This window comes from Canis lupus, chromosome 31 (genome assembly GCF_048164855.1).
Source record: "Canis lupus baileyi chromosome 31, mCanLup2.hap1, whole genome shotgun sequence".
NCBI classification, from domain to species: Eukaryota; Metazoa; Chordata; class Mammalia; order Carnivora; family Canidae; genus Canis; species Canis lupus.
The window spans coordinates 35,664,300-35,678,669 of NC_132868.1; the positions used below are offsets into that span (position 1 = coordinate 35,664,300).

Genomic DNA, 14,370 nt, shown 5'->3' on the forward strand with positions numbered 1-14,370 from the left:
AGGCAGACTTTCTTTCTTCTTGGTGGAAAAGAAGTGCATTATAAATTTTTCCAAGAAACAGCATTATACACATCTAGTCAAAACACACATACACACAACAAACAAAAAACTTGTGTAAATATATGGAAAGTCATAAAAGGATCGTGCAATTGGCACACCCCAACTCAAGTGAGCCCAAATGGGAAAAGTCATTAAATCCATCACCACCAAAATGCCACTGGACTATAAGGTGATGAAGTCAGAGTCTGGATGCCCGATTTATTGCGGAATGCCCAGAACCCAGTGACGTTTCTAGCCCACGACAATTCAATGTGTAGTTGTTGACTCGAAAACATCAGCCAAAGCAAGCCAACTGTACTAAAATAGTGAAGAGTACCACCCTTTCCTCCTCTAAATTGGGAAATTTTAACAAATTTACAAAAGGCATCACTCACATTGTGTCCTCAATCCATTAAAAGGTACAGTAAAAATGCCCCACTAAAGGAAGGGAAAGTGCATGCTGAATCTACATGTTTGTGCGCTCTCTCTCTCTCTCTCTAAGTGCTCAAGATGCTAATAGATGAATTTAACCAAATGGAATCAGTTCAGATTTGAACCATGTCCTCCTCACATTGTAAACCCTTCAAAAATATTGGTATAAAAGGAATAAAAATTAACAAATAAAAAGTCTCTACATGGATAACTCATATTTTTGTCTCATCCTCAGGTTTTTCAGAGTCCTCCAGGAAGGGAAATTGGTAAAGCAATATCAAATATTGCCAACTAGATTTTGATTCCACCAACATTTATCACAGCACTTGCTATGAACCAACCATACCTTACAGGTCGTAGAATGTAAACTTCATGGGGTGGAACTCTGCTTTGTTCACAGCTGCATCTGCAGCACTGTGCATAGTGTCCGGGGCATAGTAGATATTCAATACATACTTGCTAAATAGATAAATAATATGGGAATGTAAAAAAAAAATATGGGAATGTATAAATACAGAAATGAGGCTTTAAGACGTTCAGAGACTAGAGAAGCTATTCCAAACCAGGCTGTGCATCAAAATTTCCTATGGAGTTTATTTTTAAAAACACAGATTCTATGCAGGGGCACCTGGGTGGCTCAGTCCATTAAGTGTCCAACTCTTGATTCCAATTCAGGTCATGATCTCAGGGTCATGGGATCAAGCTCTGCCTGGAGCCCCATGTAGTCCCCCATTGGGCCCTGCATCAGACCTCAGGCTCGGGGTAGAGTCTGCCTTGGATTCTCTCTCTCCCTCGCCCTCTGCACACCCCCCTTTCTTTCCCACTCTCACTTTCTATCTCTCTCTCCCAAATAAATAAATAAATAAATAAATAAATAAATAAATACATAAATGAAATCTTAAAACACACACACACACACACAAATTCTATGGCATTTCCAGAACTAGCAGTTAGGAATCCTTAGGTATATGATAGAATCATTCTTTGCAACATCTCCAGATTCCTATCCTATAATCTTAACCCATAAAACACAAATATATTCAGATAATCTACAAACCACAAACCTAACCCAATTTCTGTTTAAACCAGAAGACCACACTGGGTATAAGTCCACCTAACCAAACATGTGACCCAGGAAAGCCCCTCAGTCTATTTGAGCCTCAGTTTCTTTATCCATATCTGATATTTGCCCAATATGGTAGCCACTACATACATGTGGTAATTAAGCATTAAAAGTGTGGCTTCTCCAAATTGAGATGTACTATCAGTTTAAAAATATACACTAGATATTAAAACTTGGTATGAAAATTCTAAAATAACTAGTTGATAATTCTTGTATATTGGTTACATTCTGAACTGGCTTGATACAATGAGTTAAATAAAATATGCTAGTAAAAGTAATTACACCTGCTTAACTTTTACCTATTTTAATGTGGCTACCTACCAGAAAACTTAAAATTAATACATGGCTCACATTTATATTTCTATTAGACAAATGTCATTTTTGAAATACTTATGACACAAAATTAAAGTAGGAGTCAGAAGAAATAATGCATTTGAGCATCTTTTGTAAACTTTAGGGGAAACTACAAATGCCAAAAGTCATTATCATTGTTATAGGGAAAGGTTCTCATGTCTCTAGTTCTTAAGAGACACGTCTTACAGGTCAGTGTCTTGCAGGTCTACCTGTATTCAGATAGCAAAAGGTGATGGCTCATGAACAATTCATTCTCTAAAACTACCTTGTCAATAAATCTCTCAATAAACACTTGTTGAAACCAAATGTAAAGAAAAATCAATGTGGTCATTGACATGGTACAGAAAGATGAGCTCTTTCCAAAACACATCCCTGCCAGGATTTCTGTGTTGATGTCTGAAACAGCCTAGATTGAAGAAGTTTAGAAGGCTTCTGTTTGAATGAGGTATTATTGGCCAATGAACAATGAGCAATATTTGATGATGGGATATGATGCACTTCTCCCATGATTTTAGCCCCAGAGGCAGAGGAGAAGAAAAAGTCACAAGATTAATTTGTCTCTTTCCCTACTTCTTGGGTCAGGCACTTCAATTCCTCCCACAAACATCCCATTCCAGCACTTCAAAAAGAATGAGTGCCTTGAAACACCTGGCAAATGAAAGAACATGAAAAACTTTCTTCCACTACTTTGGTGCAACTGGTGAACCTCTGAAAACACCTCCTAGATCTGAACTGATGGATGAAGATGGAAACAAGTACCTCCCAGGCCATACATACATTATATGATCCTGATAACATTCCCAAGAGTTTTACAAAATTCAGTAGTTAGGGAGAGTGGCAAACCCACCCAGAGTTCCCTCCAAATTCTATGGTGCAAAAGTAAGGAGTAGCCAAGGTTTCTCTGGGGGTAGAGAATTGAATTGTCGTGTACAGTTCACTCCATGCTCTTACCAGATCATGTCTCTAAACATTGATGAATATTAATTGATGTATTTACTGCAATGTGAGGCAGTTGCTAACCTACATTCCAGCCTTTGTTCCAAGCCTCATATCATTTTCTTTCAGGCTGTTGATTTTGGAGTGGCTGTGTAATCCTAGTGAACTGCTAGCAAGGAGTGATCAGTCAACACTTTGAAAGCGTCTGGTTCATCCCAATACCTGGGAGCTGCTTTGATAAATAGTATTCGTGGGACTATGTGAAATTTACCACTGTAGGAGTAAATACATGTGGGAACTTGGCAGGTTATTGTTCCTATTTTTTATTTATATTTAAACAAAATCTTTTGTTTACAACAAATCCCCACTTGCCCTAAGATTATCCTGTCCCAAAATGAAGTCACTAAAGCTCTATGTACACTTGCATGAATGTCTCCCCTGTGTACTTGAGGATGGCTACCAATATTTATCCACATGTGGGAGCACTTTAGAAATAATTAAAACAAAAAACTTCCCTATATCTCATTTTTAAAATTATTTATTTTTGGTTGTTTTTAATTTTAATTCCAGTATAGTTATATTAGTTTCAGGTGTACAATATACTGGTTGGACACTTCCATATGACACTTGGTGCTCATCACAGCAAGTGTACTCCTTAATGCCCATCTCTTATTTCCCCCATGTCCCTCCCTTCTCTCCTCTGTTAACCATTAGCTTGTTCTCTATGTTAAGAGTCTGTTTCTTGGTTTGTCTCTCTCTCTCTCTTTATTCTTCCTTTGCTCATTTGTTTTGCCTCTTACATTCCACCTATGGGTGAGATCACATGGTATTTGTCTTTTTCTGACTGACTTATTTCACTCAGCATCATACTCCCTAGCTCCATCCATGTTGTTGCAAATGGCAAGAGTTCATTCTTTTTACAGACGCATAACATTATATATATGTAATATATATAATTATATGGATATGATATAATCTATGTTTATATCATATGGATATGATATATATATATATATATATATATATCTCATAACCATACCATACCATTTTTAAAACCTGGATAAAAGGGATTAAAGGACATACCACACAACTGCTCTTACCGATGAATGTATCTACTAAAGGTGGACCATTCACTCAGGAAAGATTTCTCTTGGGTTATCAAGAGTGACACAAATTTTAGAAAGATTTCAGACGGTTAGAGCTCATCAATTTTTTTCTCAAAAATTAGCCACAGCTTTCTGGATACCTCAAAAAAATGTTTTTGTGATTGGTCATAAGCAATTTGCCCATCTTATTTATCGTGATAATCTCCTCTGAGTCCCTGAATATACTGTGGAATTTGGCTTCTCTGTTTTGTTTTCCTTCTGATCTAGAACACCCTTCTCTCACTCTCCATTCCACGACTCCCTCGTGAGGGCCTGCTACTATTCTGAGAGCTAGGGATGAAGCAATGCGCAAGACCGACAACATCCTTGCTCCCATGAACCTTACAGCCTGGTGGAAAGAGGGCTAATATGGAGAATATGAGATAGTCTTAAGTTCTGAGGAGAAAACAAAGCAGTTTGAAAGGTAGGAGGGCTGACCACTTTAGACAGTAAAGGTCTCGTGGAGGAGGAAGCATTTAAGATTTATACATTGACATTCTTTCAGATCCAGTTTCGATGTTATCTTATCTGCTAAGGGTTCCCACTCACCATGTTCACCACTTCCCCAGTGAGAGTGAGCTCCTTCCTTGTTGGATCCAAGAATAGAAAATGCACCTCAGAATATATTCATCTATTATTTACCTCGTGCTGTTACCGTTAGTTGTTTTCCTATCTATCTCCCCATTTTGATTTTCAGCTACTTGAGGGCAAGGGCTTTGTCTTGATTATCTTTATACCTTCTTGCCAGTACTGTGACTATAGCAGATGCTCAAATTCAGATTAAAAGGCACAGCATAGGGTATTGTAATAGTATTGGATGGTGACAGATGGGAGCTACACTTGGGGTGAGCAGAGCATAACATGCACTTGTTGAATCACTATGTTATACACTTGAAAATAATGTAACATTGTGTGTCAACTGTACTCAGATCTTTTTTAAAAACTTTAAAAAATTGAGCCAACTTTAGAAAATGCTAACCATGTGCAGTTTCCACTTTTGAAAGCTATACTTTATAACTCACCTACCTCTGAATCTTAAACAGATTTCAAAGGAAGCTGTTATCTACAAAAGTCATTGCCACCACCAGAAAAGAAGTATTTTCTAGGGGATTCGTAAACCATTGGCCATTCAAAATACTTGCTCAAACAAGTGATAGTTGCCAAGTGCTCTTCTAAAGGAGGTTAAGTTTGGAAAAAAATGATCTCTTCCAACAAATTTCACATAATTACCCCTTGATCCAAAAGAAAGGAATTCTCAAGCTTTCTGTTTGAAACGTCCCCCCAGATTGAGGATTCCCCAGTTGAAAACAATCAGAAAGAAAAGCTTGTGGTTAATAAACTAGAGCACTGAGCTTGAACCTTGCACAACACATGCTGGATTTCACAACAGCCAGTGAAAGAGTACGCAGAGTCTGAAAATTCTACCAGAAAGTTTTGAGTTTTGTTTCTGTGTTTTTTTGTAAACACTTTGCTCTTTTGCTTGGTCTTAAAGATTGTGCTCAAAAGAGTCTTCCGTTTTTTAAAATGTGACATCTTTAAAAGAAATAAGTAACTTGCTCAAATACAAGAATTAATAAGATGAACTTTTAAGTGTTCCTTTCTGAAGAATCCAAATGTTCTTACTTAGTTGGGATCTGATTCTGAAATTCCAGTTTAATAAATGAGCCTGCAACCCCCTACCCTAAAAGAGAATGCCTCCAAGTTCAGACTGAGGTAGGATAAATATGCCACATTCTATTTCAAATACCAAGAACGAGGTAAGTATTTTCCCTGCTGCTTCCCTGCCCTGTAATTTGACATCCATTTTAATGATGCTTGCTTTATTGCTTGTCAGAAAAGTGAAATGGCCTGTCAATTTTATGGAGTTTCTCCTACCTTTTGGATGGTTATATTACATTTTGAAATAAGTGTATGGCTTCCCCCGTCCCCCTCCTTTTTAGCCTAAATGGTGCATGTGTGGATTTGGTACTTGGCTGCCAGTGGAATGAAGTCATAACTTCAGGAGTCCAAGAGAATAGATCAAAATCACGCCAACACTTTCATGGATGGGTATATGCTGCTAAATGGATGTTTACCTAGAAAAGTCATCATCTGGCATGCAGCATAGCAAATGTTCCTAAGCAGCTAACTCATGTATACTAAACAAATTTGGCTTGGCTGCTGTGAGAGCTGCCCTGTGGAAATTCTCAACATACATTTGTTTGATTGAGCCGTCATTCCCAGTTGATCTGCTGATGATCTGTGTCACTTTGTTTAAATGTCCTGGTGGGTTTTTTTATATATATACAGTGAAAAGCCAGTATGTTTCTGTGATGGATTAAATAGAGGTGAAATTTGAGAGTGACTCCTGTTTTTGATTCCTGTTCTCAGACAGGTGGGTCTGGAATGATCAAGAATGTCACATTCAAACACACAGGAAAATATGGAGCCCTTTTGATTTAAAACACATTACTGTAAAGATATATTTGCTACTGTGTTCTCCGGTACAAGAAGCTATTTAGGATTCCCCACCTAAACAAACACCATATGGTTTAATTCTCAGCATCCCTTTCAAATGTCCAAAAACAAAGGACACAAAACTCACTGCTGGGAAGCGCAGTCCGAGAGGAGTGAGCAGGGCCCATTTCTGATGCGTGGACTCAGAAATCAAACTCAAGGTGAGGTTAGAACCGAAGCTCCAGATCTCAAATATCCTGGTAATGGTTCAGATGGAAACCCAACACCACAGTGCCATACCACGTCTGAGGCACTAATCAAGCGACTGCCTGTTTGCTCCATGGCTAAAGCACTTCCTCCAGCTAATCTTCCTAGATAGGCTCTCAGCTTTAATAACCTATGGGGTCTGCCGTTAAGTATGGGGATCTGGGCACCATCAGAACTGATGTCTCCACTCTGCCAAACCCCAGACACCACGTGATGCACATGCACCCCCGCCTCTCAGCTCCCATTAATGTGGTAGACCAAGGCCTTCCTTAAGCTGGATCCCCCCTGCCCCCCAAAATACATATATCCCTGATCTAGTCTGCTCTCATACCCGAAATTCCCCCCCAATTAGAGTGTCATTCCCTGGAGTTAAGGCAAAGCCATCTTCAAGAGCCCTCCTGACAACTGATAGCTTGTTTCTTTCGATAAGCATTTAACGTCTGTTATGGGATGCACAGCAGCGAGTCTGCACTCTAGAAGTCAAAGTGACTGGCCTCATTCCTGACCCCAAAGAGCCACCATCCAGTAGAGAGGAAAGTCGTGCAAATAAATAAAGTCCCCATGATCAACAAACCACGTACAAGGCGCAGAGAAGAAAGGAATTCATTCTGAGAGTGAGAAATATTAGGAAAAGCTGCCCAGGGATGGTGACACGTGAGAAGGCTGTTGAAGAATAAAGACGGTTTTGAAGGAGTTTCCCATAGAAAAGACAAGGGAAGAAAGACCATTTCAAGAAGAAGAAAGGGCATATTGAGAGCTATGGACCTATGACACAGCTTAGTAACATGCGTGAGACTAAGTGTTTCTTGGTATTGCCTGATTTGGAGCAGCAAAGAGGCAGTGAGAGATGGGAAGAAATAGCCAAATGTGAAGACCAAATAGCCAAAGGCCTCTATGCCATATTCTAGACTCTGGCCTTTCTTTCATTATGCAATTGGTGCCAGTGAAGGGGCTTAGGAGGATAATGGAAAGATCAGAGCTGTGTTTCAGTGTGATCCATCTGATATAAATAACTGGAGAAATTTAGGAAGGATGACATGCAAGGCAGATAAACTAGTCAGGTAAACCCTCAATAGTCCATAGAGATCACAAAGTGTCTTTAAAAAAAAATGACAGTGATGGTGGAGGATAAAGACTAAATAGAGGTTTAGGAAGTAAAATTTGGTGAGGGTGGGGGTGGGGTAAAATAACCCATGACGAACTGATATACTGTATTCATGACTTAGTTTATCATGATCAGGAAAGTCTACTACTCTGAGGGAATGGGACGCATGGGGGACAGGAAGAGAAAGGTTGGAAAACCTAACCCTAAAGTAGGAGCCCTGGTCAGCCAGGAGGCAACAAGAGAACTCTGGGTACCTAGAGAATGATGACACTATAGAATCCAGAGCTTTTCCCTTGATGGAAGAGTTGATAAGGTTCACAAGATCTGCATGGGGACAGGAGGAAAAAATGTTGTTCTTGTAGGTATAAACAGAGAAAATGCCAAATCAGGCATCCAAGGACATCTTCACTGGGTCTGGTGGACTCTTAAGAAATATCCACTCCATAACAGGCCTCAGTTCTTCAAATTAGTAACTATACTTTTAAATGTTGAATGTTCTAAAGTTCCTACACTTTAAGTTGTTCACTATGTCTCGGTAATCCTAGCTCAGTTACTTCACGTCACAAAGAGCTCGCCAGATACACAACCCTTTCCTTGATCAACGTTGCTTGAGATGGAATTCCTAGGGAAAGGCTCCAAAACAATCCTTTATCTCAACGGTTTTCATAGGAATTTATTAGGCAAAATTAGACGCTGATGTAATTTTACCCCTACATTTGAGGCCTTTGAGGAAAAAAATAGTTTAATGCCAACAAATCTAATTTATAAAGATAAATTTTTTTAAATCCAATAAGTGAATATACAGGAAATCTGGAAGAGTAACGTTCTCCATCCGGGGCCCTTCCCTTGCTTGCCCCCCACCCCCTGTAGAACTCCAAGGCCCCTGGGCATGTGGGGGTGGCTCCCTGGTCCCACTCCCAACCTATGTTCCCAAAAGGGGCTGCTTGGCATTATTTACTTCTGTATTTTCTTAGTAGAAAAACAAAAAGAAAAAAGGGGGAAACAGGGAAAGGGTAGATGTTGGATTTTATTTATTATTGTTTAACATTATTTATGAGTATTTTAATTTAAGTCCAACATCCCTGGAGTCTCACTGCAATGGGTGCAATAGATACCGATAAAACAGCGTCACGGTGCACATACATCTCTCCTACTTTTTTTATGAGTCATATTTTCTCATGTGCACACAAAGCAAATCCTGTCAAATTGCAATATACTTCAAGGCATTCTGCTTCAGATTTTCACTTTAGAAAATATAAAGAGAAAAAGAATGAGCTAGAAGACACATGTTTGTTTTATGGACTTATTGGGACCATCCAAAAGAGAATGGTCATAGACCTTTTTAGGGGAGGGCATGGGTTTACCATTTGGTGGCCATCAAAAGCAAATAAAATAATATACAGCAAAATGAAATGAGAGCGGCATCTCTGTGTTAATTTACTTACACCTGAGTGTTTAAAATTTTTTTAAAACTGATTTTTTTCTGGCTTTTGAGAGTTAGTAATCTCCTTTTCCCTCTGAAATAGAAAAAGGCAAATTTTAAGCACATTTTCTTTCCTAATAAACATCATAAAATTGGGATTGATAAGCTTTGGTTATAATGTGGGCACACATCTATGTTTGACTCTCTTTCTGGTTTCCTGAGAAAAAAACGAAATGGAAGATGGGCAAAAATTTACATACTTGGCTGCCAAATTTCTTTGCTTGGGAACCAAGAAACCAAATTAGTCACTGAGCAACTCAATCTTACACAGGACCCTAGCAGACTGGCTCTGAGATCATATTGCAGTAAGTACTTTTCTATAAAACTAGACACTATTCTCCTAATTCTGGAATTTTGAAACACTTTTTAAAATAACCAAAACCACATTTCCTCATAGGTAAAAAAAGTTTGAAAAAAGTTGCTAAAGATATAAGGAATATATAACGAGGGTTTTATTGGTTGTCTCCCTGCAAAACACACACATACACACACACACACACACACACACACACACACACACACACACACATCTACACCATGACAGTCTTTCCTTATTTGAAATGACAAAACCCAATCCTTCCCACAGAGCAAATGCACACAGAAGGAAGGCCAAACAGCAAACAATCCAGAAAGTTTAAAAAAAATTGGTAAGGCCTATAAACAAACACAAACTCAAAATAAATGAGAAATATACCCCAAACAAACCCAGCAAAGGACAAATTAAGCTGAGGAAATGCAAAGGAAACCATCTAAAATTCTTTCACAGTACTGGACAGTTACTTCTTGCTCCTACACTGTCACCTGCAGGGACTGCTGGAAGGGAAAGCCCCCCAAGTGCAGGCTGATCTGAGGGTTTAGTCCTCTGCAACCTGCCATGCCCCTCCCACTGCCAGGCTTCCTGGAGCCCTGCCCTGCCGACCAGAGAGCTCCAGGCACAGAAGGGCTCTGGCCACCCCGCCGGCCTGGTATTTGGCTCCTCAGTCACCCAGCGCACAAGTATGATGGATGATGATGGATCACAGCCCCACCAACACCGTGTGAATTTCCCAAGGCCGCTGATTATTCTAATAGAGCCCCCAGAAGAAGCACAGAGCTTTACAAAAGCCTCCAAGGAAACCTCCCATTCCCCTTGTCTGCCTGACACAGACCCCACTAAATAAAGCAACCTGGCCCTGATATGGCCTCCTCTCTTTGACACACTGATCTGGGCCTCCATACTCATTGTTCAGTGATATGATTTAGCCTTGAATGAATTTTTAATGAACACCCAGAGTTATAGCACAGTGGAATGGCCACTCCAGCTTCTCCCAGGGGAAGATAACAGTTTATGAACGCTATCAGGTCACAGCTTTCCTAAGGTTCTCTTGCTCTACAAGACAATGTGGTCAGAAGCGTTTCTTCCCTATTGTCTGATCTCTCTCTTTTTCTGTCCTTAGATCTTTCTTAAACCACAAGGGGTCTCTGAGAGATAAAATTCTATACCAGATGAATAATAGGATTAGACCTAGACATGCATAAGGAAATTTATGTATTGTAATAATGGAGAGAAAAACACACACACAAGTGTAGTACTACTTAATTTAATTGAGTTGGGGCTCTTTGACTTATTCAGATCATTTTTTGCCATGTGAAGCTACAGCTTGTACAGTGGGAAGAAACCCTGGGATTTGCAGAATATGAATTTGGTGACTGTTTTTGGCCTCTTGGAATGTTTCAGATCAATAGAGACAAAATGAATAGTACCAAATATGTTAAAACTCTACAAATCATCCATGTTTAGAAATATAGCTCGTGAACATGTAGCAAAGAATATAATCTTTTGGTTCTTTTTAATGCTCACAATGACTCAATTTTTAGTCCTTGGATATCTGACTTTTCTCCCACCCCCACCCCCCAAATATCCTGGCTCTTGATTTTTTTTTGAAATGTCTCAGAATCTGCATAAATAAATTAGAAAAAGTTTGGTCATATTTCTCAGAGATGGCTCCAACATTTCTGTGTCAGAAGAGCTTATGGGAATGAATCTGATTGGACAAGAGTAGGGACTTTACCAAATATTTGGGAGAGGAGGATGGAGACTGGCTTGGGAAGACTTCCCTTGCCATGGTTTGGCACCACGACCCGCCCATACTTCTAGACAGCAGTGATGTTTACTCACTTCATACATACCTTCAGGTGGTGGTGTTTCTGTTTTTGTTTTTGTTTTTCTGATTAGCTGTGCATCGTTAAAGACTATAATATTCTTGAAATAGTTCTTCCTGACTAACAACTCTTAGAATATACAGCCACAATCTTTATTTCCTAAACAAGAAAGGTAGATAAATAAGAACAATAGACTAGGTCTCTAGAAACCCAGATCCCATTCCTGGCACTGCTACTAATTAACTGGGAAATTCTGAGCAAGTCTTTTCATCTCTCTGGGAATCTATTTCCTCGTCTGTAAAATTACTGAATGCAGAGAGCCCCCAGGGTCCCTTCCAGCTCATATTCTATGAATCCATCAATCTCTGTATGATTGTGGAAGTAAATTCCTAGAAAGAGCCACATCTATATAGCATGCTTTGTGCCATAATCAGCATAGCACCATGTGCATATAAATTCAAGAGAGCCATTGAAGGCTGACGAAGATAGCATATTTAGTTCATATTATGAAGTTGGCTTAGAGAGCCAATGAGAAGATGAAAAGCAATAAAGTTTTATTTTTACTGAATATCTACTATGTGCTAGATTGACATAGTGTTATGTATTTAACATCATTATCTTACTTACTCTCCACCAAAAAAACCTATTGTGTGAATAGATAGTAGCCCCAATTGACAGATTTTTTTTAAAAAAAACTAAGACTCCAAGAGTTTGTGTGTCTCACCCATGGTCCCCAGTATATCCATTCTGCTGGCACCCAGGCATGATGTTCCCAAACCATTCTACTTCATTTTATTCTAATAGTTGTATCATATCCTATCATTTATAGAACCCAAACTATCAAAAGACAAATAAACTCATTACAGTTTGACAATAACTCCCATGTTCCTCTCTTTTCCAATGGGTGACTGCAGACTCCTTGGCTTTGCTTCACTTCCTTCTGGAAAGCCCAGTTGCTTAAAAGCCAACTCAGCCGCTTCTCTAAATCGGGGTAAGCCCTCATGTTCTGTATGATAATTAAGACTAATTTGTTAAAACATCACAAGAATTTAAAGTAAAAGCTAGTCATCACTGATAATCTTATCAATTCATAAAGATCAACCTCGTGATTATTATCACTATAATATAATACCTGTTTTTATTATTTTGGTCAACTTCGAGATGTGACATGTAATAAAAATAGAAATTGAAATATAGGCTACAACAAATGTATTCTTGACCTATTGGCATTTTTGTCAAGAAGGACTTTTATCTCAAATATCTCAGTCATTGCAAAATATTTCACCATATGTAATCCAAAATAATGACCTTTGGAGACTTTTTCTACTTATGATTCCAAATTGAGATCATAAATAAATAAATATATATATATTTGGAAACATTTACATACCTATATTATAATTTCTACAGGTGTGATTAAAAAAAGATAATTGGGGCATAGGGTGAGCTTTTATATTGTTCTATGTAATCAAATCTCCATCCCTCAGACTCTACTTCATGGGCGTCCATTTCCTGATGGTTAGCCAGAAGGCTGTGACACAGACATGCAAAGCCCAAGTTTGGATCTCTTCATTTGTTGGGCTCAGAAACTGACCACGTTTGGGAAAAGTCCAAGATTTGGAGATCTGCACCAACAGAGTTGTTAAAATCAAAGAGCAGGATGCAGCATGATTTCCATTGCTTCAGTAAGAGTCTGTGAAATGCCAATATTCTGCATATCTTCAAAGACCAGAATCTGTCTCCAAAAACCGTACAAAATAGCGCACTACAAAGGAAAATCCTTCAAGATCTGTGCTATTGAACTAGGACCAGAAATAAGAGGAAAACCTCTGAGAACAGTATAAAAATGACAGATATAAGAGGAGGCCAAGCATGCCACGAAACGAGAGACTTTTTGCTGACAGATGAGCACCTTTGAACTCTAACCCAATAAAAGAATTAGCACTCCTAATGTATAATCAGTACAGCAAGCAAAATATGTCAACACATGATAGGCAGGATAATCAATCGACGTGTAAGGTAGGAACCAGGCAGACTGAATAGCAGCCCAGCGCCACTGAGCCAGACAGCCCTTTCCTGCTCCTGAAATGTCTCAGACTGCAGGGATGAGGAATTAATACACAACAAGGGAAAACCCCTAACTGGCGAGACAATAGAGCAAGGCTTGAGAGCCCTCACTAAGAAGTGACTTAGGATTCCCAAAACTGAGGAGTTTCATGTTTTTTTCTTTTTCTTAGATATATTCTAAGGGTCTATCTCTTGTCAGATAATGGAAACTTTGAAACAATCAGCCATAGCCCTATACCCTCTTCTCTTTTCCAATGAAGATTTCAGCTCTGATTATTTCTGTAGCTCCTGATCCTTTATTATTATTATTATTATTATTATTATTATTATTATTATTACTACTATTACTATTATTATTATTTTAGAGAGAGAGCACAAGCAGGAGGGGCAGAGGGAGAGGGTGAGAGAGAATCCCAAGCGGACTTCTCACTGAACACAGAGCCTGATGTGGGGCCCAATTTCACCAACTTAAGATCATGACCTGAGCCAAAATCAAGAATCAGATGCTCAACCGACTATGCCAGCCAGGTGTCCCCCAGCCAGGTGTCCCCAGCCAGCTGACTTTGAATCCTGGTGAGCTCTATGTTAACCACAGATCTCAGGTAAGTAGTTTAACCAGGTTGGGCCTCAGGTCTGTATTCTTCTGTAAAAACAGAAGAATAACACTTTTTAAACTTATAAAAATTTCAAAAATAAACATAGAGCCAGCAAAATGCCTTCAGTAATACCTAAAGGCAGTAGGCAGTCATATTCAACAAAGATTGAGAGTAGGCAATTCTCTCCTTGTAACATAGTGCTCTGACCCCTGTGAGCCCTTAAGAAATGTGGTGATGCCCATATG

General features: G+C 39.0%; 1 protein-coding gene across 9 annotated transcripts in view; it reads right to left on the reverse strand.

Moving 5' to 3' along the window:
- Positions 1–14,370, reverse strand: part of MECOM (MDS1 and EVI1 complex locus) — a 552,947-nt gene that overhangs the window by 296,410 nt on the left and 242,167 nt on the right. The window contains exon 1 of one of the 9 annotated variants that reach the window (XM_072807994.1): positions 11,490–11,616. The exons of the other annotated variants lie outside the window; for them this stretch is intronic. The gene's annotated coding sequence lies outside the window, so the exon portion shown is untranslated. Of the gene's footprint in view, positions 1–11,489; positions 11,617–14,370 lie in introns of those variants that run through there. 9 annotated transcript variants of the gene reach the window in all.